Here is a 14,945-nt window from a genome sequence, read left to right on the forward strand (position 1 = left end):
TTCTTGATGTGTCAATTAAATAAACTTTGTTCTGTAAAAAGAGGATGGAACGTTCTGTTTTCAGACGATTGATTGTGTGAATGGCATGATGCGTCGTGAGGTTGTAGTTTGGCTATTTCATTTTTTTCCCCCATTTTTTAAAGTTGTGCCTATAATGACCTGCCCTAAAGAGGAAGACCATTAGTGACCAGATTTGACTGAGAGACTGCCATCGTGCAAATTCCAGCTTTTCAAAAATGAGTTAATAGCACAGGCAGACTCTTCACATACTAGAGCATGTCTGAAATAAGTGTCAGAGCTGAAATCGAAATGTAAATATGAAATAAATGCTTAAACATGTAGCTAGGTGTAATGTTAGAGACCACAGAAGTGAACCTTTCAAGCCTGTTTTCTCAATTCGCTTTTTTCTGCAAGACATTATTCTATAAGCCATATCTCCAAAACTGGTGGGTCAAACTGAACAACCAATATGTCAATTTGAAGCTATGATTCCCTGCTTTCACATGACATGAAAAAACGAAACAGTCCCTCAGTCAAATTTAGTCACATTAGACCACAGTTTAGTCTTGTGTAGCCAGACAACTATTCCACAATCTCCGAATGCTATATAGAGTCTGGAACTACACCTCCTGAATGCTATATAGAGTCTGGAACTACACCTCCTGAATGCTATATAGAGTCTGGAACTACACCTCCTGAATGCTATATAGAGTCTGGAACTACACCTCCTGAATGCTATATAGAGTCTGGAACTACACCTCCTGAATGCTATATAGAGTCTGGAACTACACCTCCTGAATGCTATATAGAGTCTGGAACTACACCTCCTGAATGCTATGTAGTCTGGAACTACACCTCCTGAATGCTATGTAGAGTCTGGAACTATAGCCCCCATGAGCTGAGTAAGGAAGCTGCCATTTCCGTTCACGAAAAATATATTTTAAAATATCTTTACATTTTATTTTTTTATTTTATTTTCTGCTAAGCAACAAGCTATAGGCCTATATGCGGGTCCCCCCAGATGACAGTTAAACAACGTCAAACTCCCCAACATTGCAGCTGTACGAAAAGCTTGAATTTTCCTCTTTCTATCTGCAAAGTGTCTTTGCAGGTGATTCCTTTTCAAAGCGTTGCAGTTTGGAAGTGCTGGTTAGATGTCACTCAACAGCCCATGTGTACCACCTGTTTTGAACGTGCACATAACGCAGGAGGCAGCAGGACGTTGCTCTACTGAAAAGGAGCGCTTCCAAACTGATGGCAAGATGGCAGCGGTCTTATTTCATTTTATTGAGTCAACGACCCCCAGATTATTATGCATTTGGCTGCGGACCCCCACCTGACACAAGTTTTTATGTCAGGGACCCCCGTACAAGATTTGTGTTTTTAGGTCGTAAAACTAAATATGAAATTCTGCACTATGAAAAGCGAACGCACGCACGCACACACACTGTCATTCTTATGGCCTACAGTGTGGTTACAGTGAGAGTGTTGACTCACGTGTGTGTGTGTGTGTGTGTGTGTGTGTGTGTGTGTGTGTGTGTAAGTCTAGCGGGGTGGTCTTCTGTGAGGCCCCTTATTCTCACATCCTCCTCTCACCTCAGTCTAGTCTGGTTTCAGAGGCGTGCGTGCGTGCGTGCGTGTGTGTGTGTGTGTGAGGGGAAAAAACTCACGCTGGGGTTGGTTTTCTGAGGGAAAGTCAGAGACTTGGTTTCTAGGTGAAGCGCCGCGCTTATAAGGTGAAATGTTTGTAACCACGTGTTCCCTTTAGCGTCCCAAATTAATTCTGCTGGCGAACATGAAGGCAAAAACAGCCGATCTACAAGCTCACAACGAAGCGACGCATCGAATCGATGCGTTGCAGTGTGAGCTAATGTTTTTAAGTGGTGCAACCACTTCCTTAAGTGACTATGTGTGTGCCTGGGTGGGTGGCTGGCTGGGTGGGTGGCTGGGTGCGTCTGAGCACGAAAACAGCATGGTTGTTTTTCACCACCTGTGCACAACCTAACACACACAAACACACGCACATATCAACTGTATATATGGTGATTTTGGGTGTGCCAGACTGCCAGTACAGTACAGTACAGTGACAGTACAGTACAGTTTAGTTTAGTTTATTTAGGATCCCCATTAGCTGTTGCACCTGGCAACAGCTATTCTTCCTGGGGTCCTCACAGAATAATATACATACAAAAAAACATTACAACATTACAGATATCACAAAAGAAAACAAAAAAACAAAAAAATAAATACATTAAAGCATAACTACGGTTAGTGCATTCACTCTAGATTACATTAACTGGTATATTGACATAAACAGAATTACAATTTCGCCATATATATAAGAAAATCCTTCAGTCTTTTCTTAAAGTGCCTTTTACCCTTAATTTCTGTGATGCATACTGGTAGAGAGTTCCAGAAAGTCATTGCCCTGTACATGACTGTATTCTTCATTGCATCAGTTCTTGGCTTAGGCACTGTGAATCGACCCATTGCAACATGTCTGGTATTATGTCTGTGTCTATCACTGGTATAATGAATATTTTTATATAAGCATTTTGGTTTTTTATTTGAACAAATGTTCCTAAAAAATCCAGCCAGACTAGCAGCTAATCTCTGCTCCACCAACAGCCATGACAGCTTCTGATGATTTAACAGTGTACTAGATCTAGTATTGCAGTTCAGGGCAAGGCGAGCTGCCTTATTCTGGGCTATTTGTAATTTACACAGGTCCTTTTTAGCTGCATTGGACCACACAACTGGACAATAGTCAAGGTGGGATATCACTAGTGCCTGGATGACCTGGACAGCAGATGTTGGAGTTAAAAACTCAGCACATCTCCTAATCATGGACAAACCCCCTCCCATGTTCTTAGTTATGTTTTGAATATGAGTAGACCATGTTAGATGACTGTCTAATGTAACCCCAAGTAGTTTTGTTTCATCTACCTGCTCAATTGCTAAATCGCTCAGATTCAGATTCAATTTTGGTTTTGACTTGAGCATATGCTGTGATCCAAATACAATGGATTTAGGCTCTTTCCCAATTCATTTTTTAACCCTACCCCTCAGCCCTTGGCCCTAGCCCTTATCCCTTGGCCCTTCCCCTTGCCCCTAGATAATGAGTGTCAAGGGGTAGGGGGATAAATCATCACCCTAGGAATTGGAACGTCCCTAAATATTGAACGTCCCTTGTAGATATTGATATATTGATATACAACCTGTTCTCAGAAAATAGCTGATCTGCAAGCTCACTACAGGCCAGTGGTCCCCAAACTTTTTCATGTCAAGGACCCCCAAATTGACAATAATTAGCCTGCAGACCCCCATTTGAAGAGATATGCCACGGACCCCATAGATTCTTACGAATCTAGCAGTGTCACGGACCGCCAGTGTGACATGCATTAGTCCATGGACCCCCATTTGATGGCATTTCTGTCTCTGGGACCCCCAATTTATATTGTAAAATCAATGTTAATTAACTCTGAGTGTACAAATGGACCCTTATGGGTCCATTTGGTTCCAAACTATCATTTAGCTGGGGACCCCCTAGCTACCTCTCTGGACCCCCTCTGGGGGTCCCCATAACCCACTTTGGAAACAACTTTCTATAAGCTGTAGATCGGCTATTTTGGGAGAAGAGATGGAACGTAAACATTGCTGTGGTTATGATGAAATAAATATATTGTAATTTTGTCTCATCTTGGTAGCCCACCAGAATGTAATTCAGCTAGATACTATAGCTCATTCTGACACCTGCTCAACAGTTGTCCCTGATTCATTGATTATTGTATTAACAGTTTGTATAGAATGGGTACAGTTATATCATATACAGGGTTAAAAAAAGGAAAAACAATTTACAGTATAGAAAGAAGGGGCTGTGGTCACTGTGTTCATTGTTTTTAATATCATTAAGAAGTCATTTTCTATCATGTCCTATGACAAGTCGTGGTATGCTACATATGAATGATATATGAATGACAATGTTTCAAATTCAACAACATTTAGGACAAATGCCATCGTGATTCATCTCCATCCAATGTACAGCAGCTTGCAGTCTGTTCCATAGCTGGTTTGCCTGGGGGAAAAAACAACACCATTGCTAATTAGTTATGTAACTTTTGCAACTAGTTGGGATTAGCATAACATTGGTCATGATACAACCATACCAGCTATCACTGCAGCGAGTAGCCAACGTTATGCTGCTGTAGCGACAGCGTTGTGTAGGTACAGTAGGCTATTTCACAGCTTTAAAGAGCTCCAAAAATTGCAGAATGTTGACATATCGTGGTCTGGGGGGTCGGACTGATGCCTGCTAGTTAAGCTAGTTTGCATCCGAGTTGTTCCACCGGGGCACGCGGTAAATAAAAAATAATAAAGCGCCGATGTGAAAAATGAATGGTTAACGTTACCGTAACGTTGTATGAATGCAACGCCGTACGCATATCGTTAGTTCAAGTGAGGTAACGTTAACCTTTGCTAGAGATTGCGATATTTTTGGCGATGCAGATTGTTAACACATTCAAATAATATTGGTTATTATCATATTCTTCCATAATAAAGGACGAAAAAGGCGTCTTACCTCGTCCGCCTTCCGCCCTCTGATGTCCCTCCGTTGTGTTGCTCCGTTTTAAGTCTGGTCGCGAAGTCCCTTCGTTTGAAGGGGATCCTAACCCTACCCCTTGGCCCTACCCCTCGTTCCAAAGAGAATTGAGATAACCCTTCCTCCTCACGTGAACGCGCATCAGCAAGGGGAAGGGCTAAGGGCCATGGAGAAGGGGGGAATTGGGAAAGGGCCTTAGTCTTTGAGATGTTCAGGACCATCCTATTGTTCACCACCCACTCTGATATGTTCTGTAGTTCCTTGTTGAGAGCTACAGACAGATCTTCCACATTAGTGGCAGACATATACAAAGTAGTGTCATCAGAATACATGGCTATATTGGCCCTGTCTAAGACCAGTGGCATGTCATTTGTAAATATAGTGAACAACAAAGGACCTAAGCAACTTCCTTGTGGAATTCCACAGTGAATATGTTTAGTGTCTGAGAGACTCCCATTATAGTATACTCTCTGTGATCTGCTGGATAAATAGCTTTTTATCCACCTTAGTGCAGATAAGGTAAAACCATAACATGAAAGTTTGTCAAGCAAAAGATTGTGATCAATAATGTCGAACGCGGCACTAAAATCTAACAATACAGACCCCACTAGTCTCTAAATCTAACAATACAGACCCCACTAGTCTCTAAATCTAACAATACAGACCCCACTAGTCTCTAAATCTAACAATACAGACCCCACTAGTCTCTAAATCTAACAATACAGACCCCACTAGTCTCTAAATCTAACAATACAGACCCCACTAGTCTCTAAATCTAACAATACAGACCCCACTAGTCTCTTGGAATCCACATTCATTAGACAGTCATCTATTAACTGTGTCATTGCTGTACATGTAGAAAGCCCATCTCTATAGGCGTGTTGAATCCACATTCATTAGACAGTCATCTATTAACTGTGTCATTGCTGTACATGTAGAAAGCCCATCTCTATAGGCGTGTTGAATCCACATTCATTAGACAGTCATCTATTAACTGTGTCAGTGCTGTACATGTAGAAAGCCCATCTCTATAGGCGTGTTGAATCCACATTCATTAGACAGTCATCTATTAACTGTGTCATTGCTGTACATGTAGAAAGCCCATCTCTATAGGCGTGTTGAATCCACATTCATTAGACAGTCATCTATTAACTGTGTCATTGCTGTACATGTAGAAAGCCCATCTCTATAGGCGTGTTGAATCCACATTCATTAGACAGTCATCTATTAACTGTGTCATTGCTGTACATGTAGAAAGCCCATCTCTATAGGCGTGTTGAATCCACATTCATTAGACAGTCATCTATTAACTGTGTCATTGCTGTACATGTAGAAAGCCCATCTCTATAGGCGTGTTGAATCCACATTCATTAGACAGTCATCTATTAACTGTGTCATTGCTGTACATGTAGAAAGCCCATCTCTATAGGCGTGTTGAATCCACATTCATTAGACAGTCATCTATTAACTGTGTCATTGCTGTACATGTAGAAAGCCCATCTCTATAGGCGTGTTGAATCCACATTCATTAGACAGTCATCTATTAACTGTGTCATTGCTGTACATGTAGAAAGCCCATCTCTATAGGCGTGTTGAATCCACATTCATTAGACAGTCATCTATTAACTGTGTCATTGCTGTACATGTAGAAAGCCCATCTCTATAGGCGTGTTGAATCCACATTCATTAGACAGTCATCTATTAACTGTGTCATTGCTGTACATGTAGAAAGCCCATCTCTATAGGCGTGTTGAATCCACATTCATTAGACAGTCATCTATTAACTGTGTCATTGCTGTACATGTAGAAAGCCCATCTCTATAGGCGTGTTGAATCCACATTCATTAGACAGTCATCTATTAACTGTGTCATTGCTGTACATGTAGAAAGCCCATCTCTATAGGCGTGTTGAATCCACATTCATTAGACAGTCATCTATTAACTGTGTCATTGCTGTACATGTAGAAAGCCCATCTCTATAGGCGTGTTGAATCCACATTCATTAGACAGTCATCTATTAACTGTGTCAGTGCTGTACATGTAGAAAGCCCATCTCTATAGGCGTGTTGAATCCACATTCATTAGACAGTCATCTATTAACTGTGTCAGTGCTGTACATGTAGAAAGCCCATCTCTATAGGCGTGTTGAATCCACATTCATTAGACAGTCATCTATTAACTGTGTCAGTGCTGTACATGTAGAAAGCCCATCTCTATAGGCGTGTTGAATCCACATTCATTAGACAGTCATCTATTAACTGTGTCATTGCTGTACATGTAGAAAGCCCATCTCTATAGGCGTGTTGAATCCACATTCATTAGACAGTCATCTATTAACTGTGTCAGTGCTGTACATGTAGAAAGCCCATCTCTATAGGCGTGTTGAAAGTCAGTATTCAATACATTCTCAGAGAAATATGATTGAATTTGGTTAAAGTTTTGGTTACAGTAGAGGGACCCCCACACGGTAACTGTCATTTCTCAACCGTTTCGGACGCGGGGCGGCTCGCCGGAATCGGGCCGGCAACCTGGGTGCGTTCCTGTGGGTCTGGAACCCCCCCCCCCGGGGACCCCCACACGGAGTTGCACCACTTACTTCACACAGGTGTGATTTTTTTTTTACTAGGGAGACACAACATTTATCTTTTTATTTTATCTTGAGCTGAAATTTGGCAACCCCTGAGACTGCATGTCACCACCAGTTCAACCCCTGAGACTGCATGTCACCACCAGTTCAACCCCTGAGACTGCATGTCACCACCAGTTCAACCCCTGAGACTGCATGTCACCACCAGTTCAACCCCTGAGACTGCATGTCACCACCAGACCAACCCCTGAGACTGCATGTAAGCACCAGTTCAACCCCTGAGACTGCATGTCACCACCAGTTCACGTTCATTCACAATCTACAGTGGTTTTCAATCTTTTCCAATATCAGGGTCCGTTATGTTTTCTTCATTTGAGCCACGGACCACCATTTGATCAGATTAATAGCCTCTCAGAACCTAAACATTATATTTTTGGATAAGATTTTGTTCCCAATTCTTCCGTGCTTTATTGATGTTGGTAACTTGGTACCACAGGAGAAATGACATCCGCTCCCGACCAGATCATAAACCCCAAAAGGAATGCTTCACCAGGCTAACGGTAGGCAGACTAACGTAGCGTACGATTACCCTTTCTGATTTCTGTCAGTTGTGTTCCCACTTCCCACATTATTATTGACTGACACGGACCCAGGGGTCATTCATCGCCATACATGCTGGCTTGCGGTGGACATTTTTGTCAAAATTCTAATTGTACCACTTATACAAAATGGCCGGACAAAAATATTACCAGAAACACACAAAGAGCTATAGCCCTGAAATAACCATAACAGGTCTGTAACTGTTACTGTAACTGTTACTGTAACTGTTACTGTAACTGTTACTTATACCCATAGAGTACTGAGTAGGGCAGCGGTGGCCGAACGGTTTGCGGAGCGGTCCTGATACCGGAAGGTCGCCAGTTCGAATCCCCGGACCGGCACGTTAAAATTACCACCGCTGACGTGCCCTTGAGCAAGGCATTGAACCCCTACCATGAAATGTTCTATGAGCAGGGTGTGGCTGTAAACAAGTCTCGAGCTTAGTCCACTTCCCTGGGTAAACAAAGAACTTTGCTTTGCTTTGAGTGACATGCCTGTTGTATCATGAAAACACATGCCATGATTTTGCAGATGTAACTCTAATGCACCTATAATATGTGTGTCCTTGTATGCATATCCTTTGTGTGGACATAAATAAAGTGTGTGTGTGTGTGTGTGTGTGTGTGTGTGTGTGTGTGTGTGTGTGTGTGTGTGTGTGTGTGTGTGTGTGTGTGTGTGTGTGTGTGTGTGTGTGTGTGTGTGTGTGTGTGTGTGTGTGTGTGTGTGTGTGTGTGTGTGTGTGTGTGTGTGTGTGTGTGTGTGTGTGTGTGTGTGTGTGTGTGTGTGTGTGTGTGTGTGTGTGTGTGTGTGTGTGTGTGTGTGTGTGTGTGTGTGTGTGTGTGTGTGTGTGTGTGTGTGTGTGTGTGTGTGTGTGTGTGTGTGTGTGTGTGTGTGTGTGTGTGTGTGTGTGTGTGTGTGTGTGTGTGTGTGTGTGTGTGTGTGTGTGTGTGTGTGTGTGTGTGTGTGTGTGTGTGTGTGTGTGTGTGTGTCAGTGCCCGCCCCATTTACTTGACTGATTACCTCCAAAAGGTGGGCTATACTCCCACAGCCATGATACTAGAGGGAGCGTAAATAATGATCTGGTGCCAGCTATTTTCAGACCAATATGGGTAAATTCACCTTCCACAACACTGCCACTCAAGTGTGGAATGCCCTGCCCCCTTCCCTCAAAACAAGCAGATCACTAGTTTCCTTTAAAAAAGGTTCTGAAAACTCACCGCATAACGTTAACCTCTGTTGTACTTTCACAATTAGATCTGATAATCTGATATCATCATGATGTGTGACTGAGTGGCATAATTTACTCCCCTGTTTTATTACTGTTAGTTGTGTAAAGAGATAAGAAATGTGGGTGGATGATTTCCATGAAACCATGTGGTTTCAAGAGAATAACCGTCCCATACAGAGCTCAGCATATTTCCTGTCAGTAGGCTGGGGTGCAAAACCCAAACTCAACTGTACTAAATGGTAAATGGTGCATTTATATAGCGCCTTTATCCAAGGCGCTTTACATAGACTGTGCATAACATTCACCCATTCACACACACATTCATACACCGATTGTGGCGGAAGCCATGCAAGGTACCAACCAGCACATCGGGAGCAATTTGGGGTTCAGTGTCTTGCCCAAGGACACTACGACATGTAGACAGGAGGAGCCGGGATTCGAACCGCCGACCCATGGACCATTGGACGACCTGCTCTACCTCCTGAGCCACAGCCACCCTACACCATGCCATACATATTAGGGATATGACACTATACCGAACTCATGGCGGGGGACCGAATTGGTCACCACTCTGTCAGACACACGTTTTGATGCTGCATTAAAAAACAATTAACTCAACCTCTTCCTGTGTGAGACTTGGTCTCAGCCTATTCTAGTACTTCAGGATACACTATAGCGATAGTTTTCAACCAGTGGTCCGGGACCACCAGTGGTCCGGGACCACCAGTGGTCCAGGGACCACCAGTGGTCCGGGGACCACCAGTGGTCCATGGTCAGTGGTCCGGGGACCACCAGTGGTCCTTGAGGGGGTTCTAGGTGGTCCCCAGCTAAATGATAGAGAGTAACCAAATGGACCCTTAGATAGATATTTAACTCTTGAGAGCATAAAATGAAACGAAATTTGGTTTCATTTTAAGCTCTCAAGAGTTACATTATTGTTAAACATCTGCATTACTAAAAGAAGTCGACACAACTAGAGAATGTGGAAGAATTTTCTTTCCTGTTCTCTCCTAATGGTACCAACATCAAATACAGCATGGAATTGTGGACACAATCTTACATTTTGGTTCTAGCGAGAGGCTCAATCTCATCAAATTGTGATGGCTCAATTGCCGAAAAAATAATGGGCCTTGACATGAAAAAGGTTGACTATGGAGAATATACCATCAGCATCAACAGATTGGACTCATATGTTTTGGTCATGTCCAAACCTGGTGGATTACTGCAGGTCTGTTATTTATGTATTTAATATTTGTATTAAGGTTTTTGCAAAAAAAAGAACAGACAAAGGAATTGAAAAGAAAGAGAGAGAAAACAAAAAAGCATAAACAACAGAAAAAGAGAGAACAGGGCATGATTTCAAATCAACGAGTTACAGAGACTAGAATATATCATGGAAAGTGGAGGACACACAGATGCTGCATGCAGACTAAATGCTAATTGGGATCAGTGAGACATTTGAGCAATGTGTTCTAAGAATTGCTGCCAAATCGCATGGAACTTGCTTGAATTATCCATCATAACACATTTTCTCCATGTGTAATATACAAGTCAGTTCAGATAACCAAGCCTGGTTGGAGTGAGGTCTGTTATTTCTGAAATACTAGGACTGGATGTGAGGTCTGTTATTTCTGAAATACTAGGACTGGATGTGAGGTCTGTTATTTCTGAAATACTAGGACTGGATGTGAGGTCTGTTATTTCTGAAATACTAGGACTGGATGTGAGGTCTGTTATTTCTGAAATACTATAGGACTGGATGCAGTGGCGTGCACAGACATTTTGAGGGGCAGGTGCTCAAGTGAAAAAAAGGGCACCTTGTGCAGCGCGTGGAACAGGCCGGTTGCCTTAATAGTGTAACTGAGATGTATAGATTGGGGCCTAAATAATATATTAGAAGCAATTTTATCAAGAATTGATCAATGTCAACATGGTCCACATACTTTAGTCAGTACTGTACAAAAAAAGGGAAAAAAAGCTTTTTATGCTTGTCCTCCAACAGCATATCGTTAGGCTCATTAAAGGTGTAATTCACTGTCATGCACTTTAATGTCTAGACTTTGAGCTTCCTCCTTTTTGGCTGTGGGTGAAAGCAGGTCACACACACACACACACACACACACACACACACCTCGTCTGATACATGCATGGCCTGATCGGCTCCCAGCCAGTGGACTTTGATTTTATAGATCATATTTTCATCTCTGCATTATAATGCGTGTTATCATTAGTTAATATTCATCCAAGGCCATCCACCGGTTGGCCACAGAGAGACATTTCCAGTAAAGCGTGTGGGTGTCCTGCTATAGTGGGGCGGGATGGGAGGTGTTGCTCAAGATTAAATGTTTTTTTATGACAAGGACAGATTGATCTCGTCAAACTGAAACTTAAATTACCTGAATTGTTGCACTCAGCACTTCACAATGAAAAGTCATCATTTGTTTGCTCATGAATGACTCCACCTGCAAGTCTGCAACACACCCACTGATAACACATGTGTGTACCGTGCAGTATATATGAAGCCTTATCCAACGCATCTCCCCACTTGAAGAACCTAAAAGGCTCCTGAGTCTCAACACTCCATTGAAGAACCTAAAAGGCTCCTGAGTCTCAACACTCCACGTCTCAGTCACAGTAGGTAAGACCTGGTGGTGAATTAAAATACTTACACTATAGATTAGTGGTTGGAGGGGCGGTGTACGAGGCGCTCAGAGACGTTTGGGGTATTCGAGAGCACATGTTCTGTATGTCATTCTAGTCTTCCTGTCATAAACACTGCAGTCAAATGGGGCACATATTGTGAATTATGTGTAGTTGAGCATGTTTTATCGGTATGATCGATGTACTTTACATGTCTGTGTGTTGAATGGGGTTTGTACAGGTGGAATCATGTCTGTGTGTGATGAATGGGGGTTGTACAGGTGGAACCATGTCTGTGTGTGATGAATGGGGTTTGTACAGGTGGAACCATGTCTGTGTGTTGGATGGGGTTTGTACAGGTGGAACCATGTCTATGTGTTGAATGGGGGTTGTACAGGTGGAACCATGTCTGTGTGTTGAAGGGGTTTGTACAGGTGGAACCATGTCTGTGTGTTGAATGGGGTTTGTACAGGTGGAACCATGTCTGTGTGTTGAATGGGGGTTGTACAGGTGGAACCATGTCTGTGTGTTGAATGGGGTTTGTACAGGTGGAACCATGTCTATGTGTGATGAATGGGGTTTGTACAGGTGGAACCATGTCTATGTGTGATGAATGGGGTTTGTACAGGTGGAACCATGTCTGTGTGATGAATGGGGTTTGTACAGGTGGAACCAGGTCTATTTGTTGAATGGGGTTTGTACAGGTGGAACCATGGCTGTATGATGAATGGGGTTTGTACAGGTGGAACCATGTCTGTGTGTTGAATGGGGTTTGTACAGGTGGAACCATGTCTGTGTGTTGAATGGGGTTTGTACAGGTGGAACCATGTCTGTGTTGAATGGGGTTTGTACAGGTGGAACCATGTCTGTGTGTTGAATGGGGTTTGTACAGGTGGAACCATGTCTGTGTGATGAATGGGGTTTGTACAGGTGGAACCATGTCTATGTGTGATGAATGGGGTTTGTACAGGTGGAACCATGTCTGTGTGTTGAATGGGGTTTGTACAGGTGGAACCATGTCTGTGTGTTGAATGGGGTTTGTACAGGTGGAACCATGTCTGTGTTGAATGGGGTTTGTACAGGTGGAACCATGTCTGTGTGTTGAATGGGGTTTGTACAGGTGGAACCATGTCTGTGTGATGAATGGGGTTTGTACAGGTGGAACCATGTCTATGTGTGATGAATGGGGTTTGTACAGGTGGAACCATGTCTGTGTGTTGAATGGGGTTTGTACAGGTGGAACCATGGCTGTATGATGAATGGGGTTTGTACAGGTGGAACCATGTCTGTGTGTTGAATGGGGTTTGTACAGGTGGAACAATGTCTGTGTGTTGAATGGGGTTTGTACAGGTGGAACCATGTCTGTGTGTTGAATGGGGGTTGTACAGGTGGAACCATGTCTGTGTGTTGAATGGGGTTTGTACAGGTGGAACCATGTATGTGTGTGATGAATGGGGTTTGTACAGGTGGAACCATGTATGTGTGTTGAATGGGGTTTGTACAGGTGGAACCATGTATGTGTGTTGAATGGGGTTTGTACAGGTGGAACCATGTCTGTGTGATGAATGGGGTTTGTACAGGTGGAACCATGTCTGTGTGTTGAATGGGGTTTGTACAGGTGGAACCATGTCTATGTGTGATGAATGGGGTTTGTACAGGTGGAACCATGTCTATGTGTGATGAATGGGGTTTGTACAGGTGGAACCATGTCTGAGTGTGATGAATGGGGTTTGTACAGGTGGAACCATGTCTGTGTGTGATGAATGGGGTATAGTACATGGGAGGGGTCAGACACAATTTTCTTAACCTGTCCAATGGTGGCCTGCTGCTGAACTGTTGTTCAAATGTTGAACTATATGGACAGTTTTGGACACGTTTTGGGCAACTTTCATTCCTGTCCGTCGGCAAGTTGGCGACCGGTATTGCCTATACTAGACTTGGGCGTTACATATACCATAATCAATTATGTAGGTAGCATTGTACATTATTGTCCTCATGTATCTCTGCAGTTGTGTGTGTTTTCTCCACTATAACAGTATCATGGCAGCCTGCAGCATGGAGGATGTGTTGTGTGTGTTTTCTCCACTAGCAGTATCATGGCAGCCTGCAGCATGGAGGATGTGTTGTGTGTGTTTTCTCCACTAGTAGTATCATGGCAGCCTGCAGCATGGAGGATGTGTTGTGTGTGTTTTCTCCACTAGTAGTATCATGGCAGCCTGCAGCATGGAGGATGTGTTGTGTGTGTTTTCTCCACTATAGTAGTATCATGGCAGCCTGCAGCATGGAGGATGTGTTGTGTGTGTTTTCTCCACTAGTAGTATCATGGCAGCCTGCAGCATGGAGGATGTGTTGTGTGTGTTTTCTCCACTAGTAGTATCATGGCAGCCTGCAGCATGGAGGATGTGTTGTGTGTGTTTTCTCCACTATAACAGTATCATGGCAGCCTGCAGCATGGAGGATGTGTTGTGTGTGTTTTCTCCACTATAGTAGTATCATGGCAGCCTGCAGCATGGAGGATGTGTTGTGTGTGTTTTCTCCACTATAACAGTATCATGGCAGCCTGCAGCATGGAGGATGTGTTGTGTGTGTTTTCTCCACTAGTAGTATCATGGCAGCCTGCAGCATGGAGGATGTGTTGTGTGTGTTTTCTCCACTATAGTAGTGTCATGGCAGCCTGCAGCATGGAGGATGTGTTGTGTGTGTTTTCTCCACTATAGTAGTATCATGGCAGCCTGCAGCATGGAGGATGTGTTGTGTGTGTTTTCTCCACTATAGCAGTATCATGGCAGCCTGCAGCATGGAGGATGTGTTGTGTGTGTTTTCTCCACTATAACAGTATCATGGCAGCCTGCAGCATGAAGGATGTGTTGTGTGTGTTTTCTCCACTAGTAGTATCATGGCAGCCTGCAGCATGGAGGATGTGTTGTGTGTGTTTTCTCCACTAGTAGTATCATGGCAGCCTGCAGCATGGAGGATGTGTTGTGTGTGTTTTCTCCACTATAACAGTATCATGGCAGCCTGCAGCATGGAGGATGTGTTGTGTGTGTTTTCTCCACTATAACAGTATCATGGCAGCCTGCAGCATGGAGGATGTGTTGTGTGTGTTTTCTCCACTATAACAGTATCATGGCAGCCTGCAGCATGAAGGATGTGTTGTGTGTGTTTTCTCCACTAGTAGTATCATGGCAGCCTGCAGCATGGAGGATGTGTTGTGTGTGTTTTCTCCACTATAACAGTATCATGGCAGCCTGCAGCATGGAGGATGTGTTGTGTGTGTTTTCTCCACTAGT

Source organism: Electrona antarctica, assembly GCF_951216825.1.
Source record: "Electrona antarctica genome assembly, chromosome: 6".
NCBI classification, from domain to species: domain Eukaryota; kingdom Metazoa; phylum Chordata; class Actinopteri; order Myctophiformes; family Myctophidae; genus Electrona; species Electrona antarctica.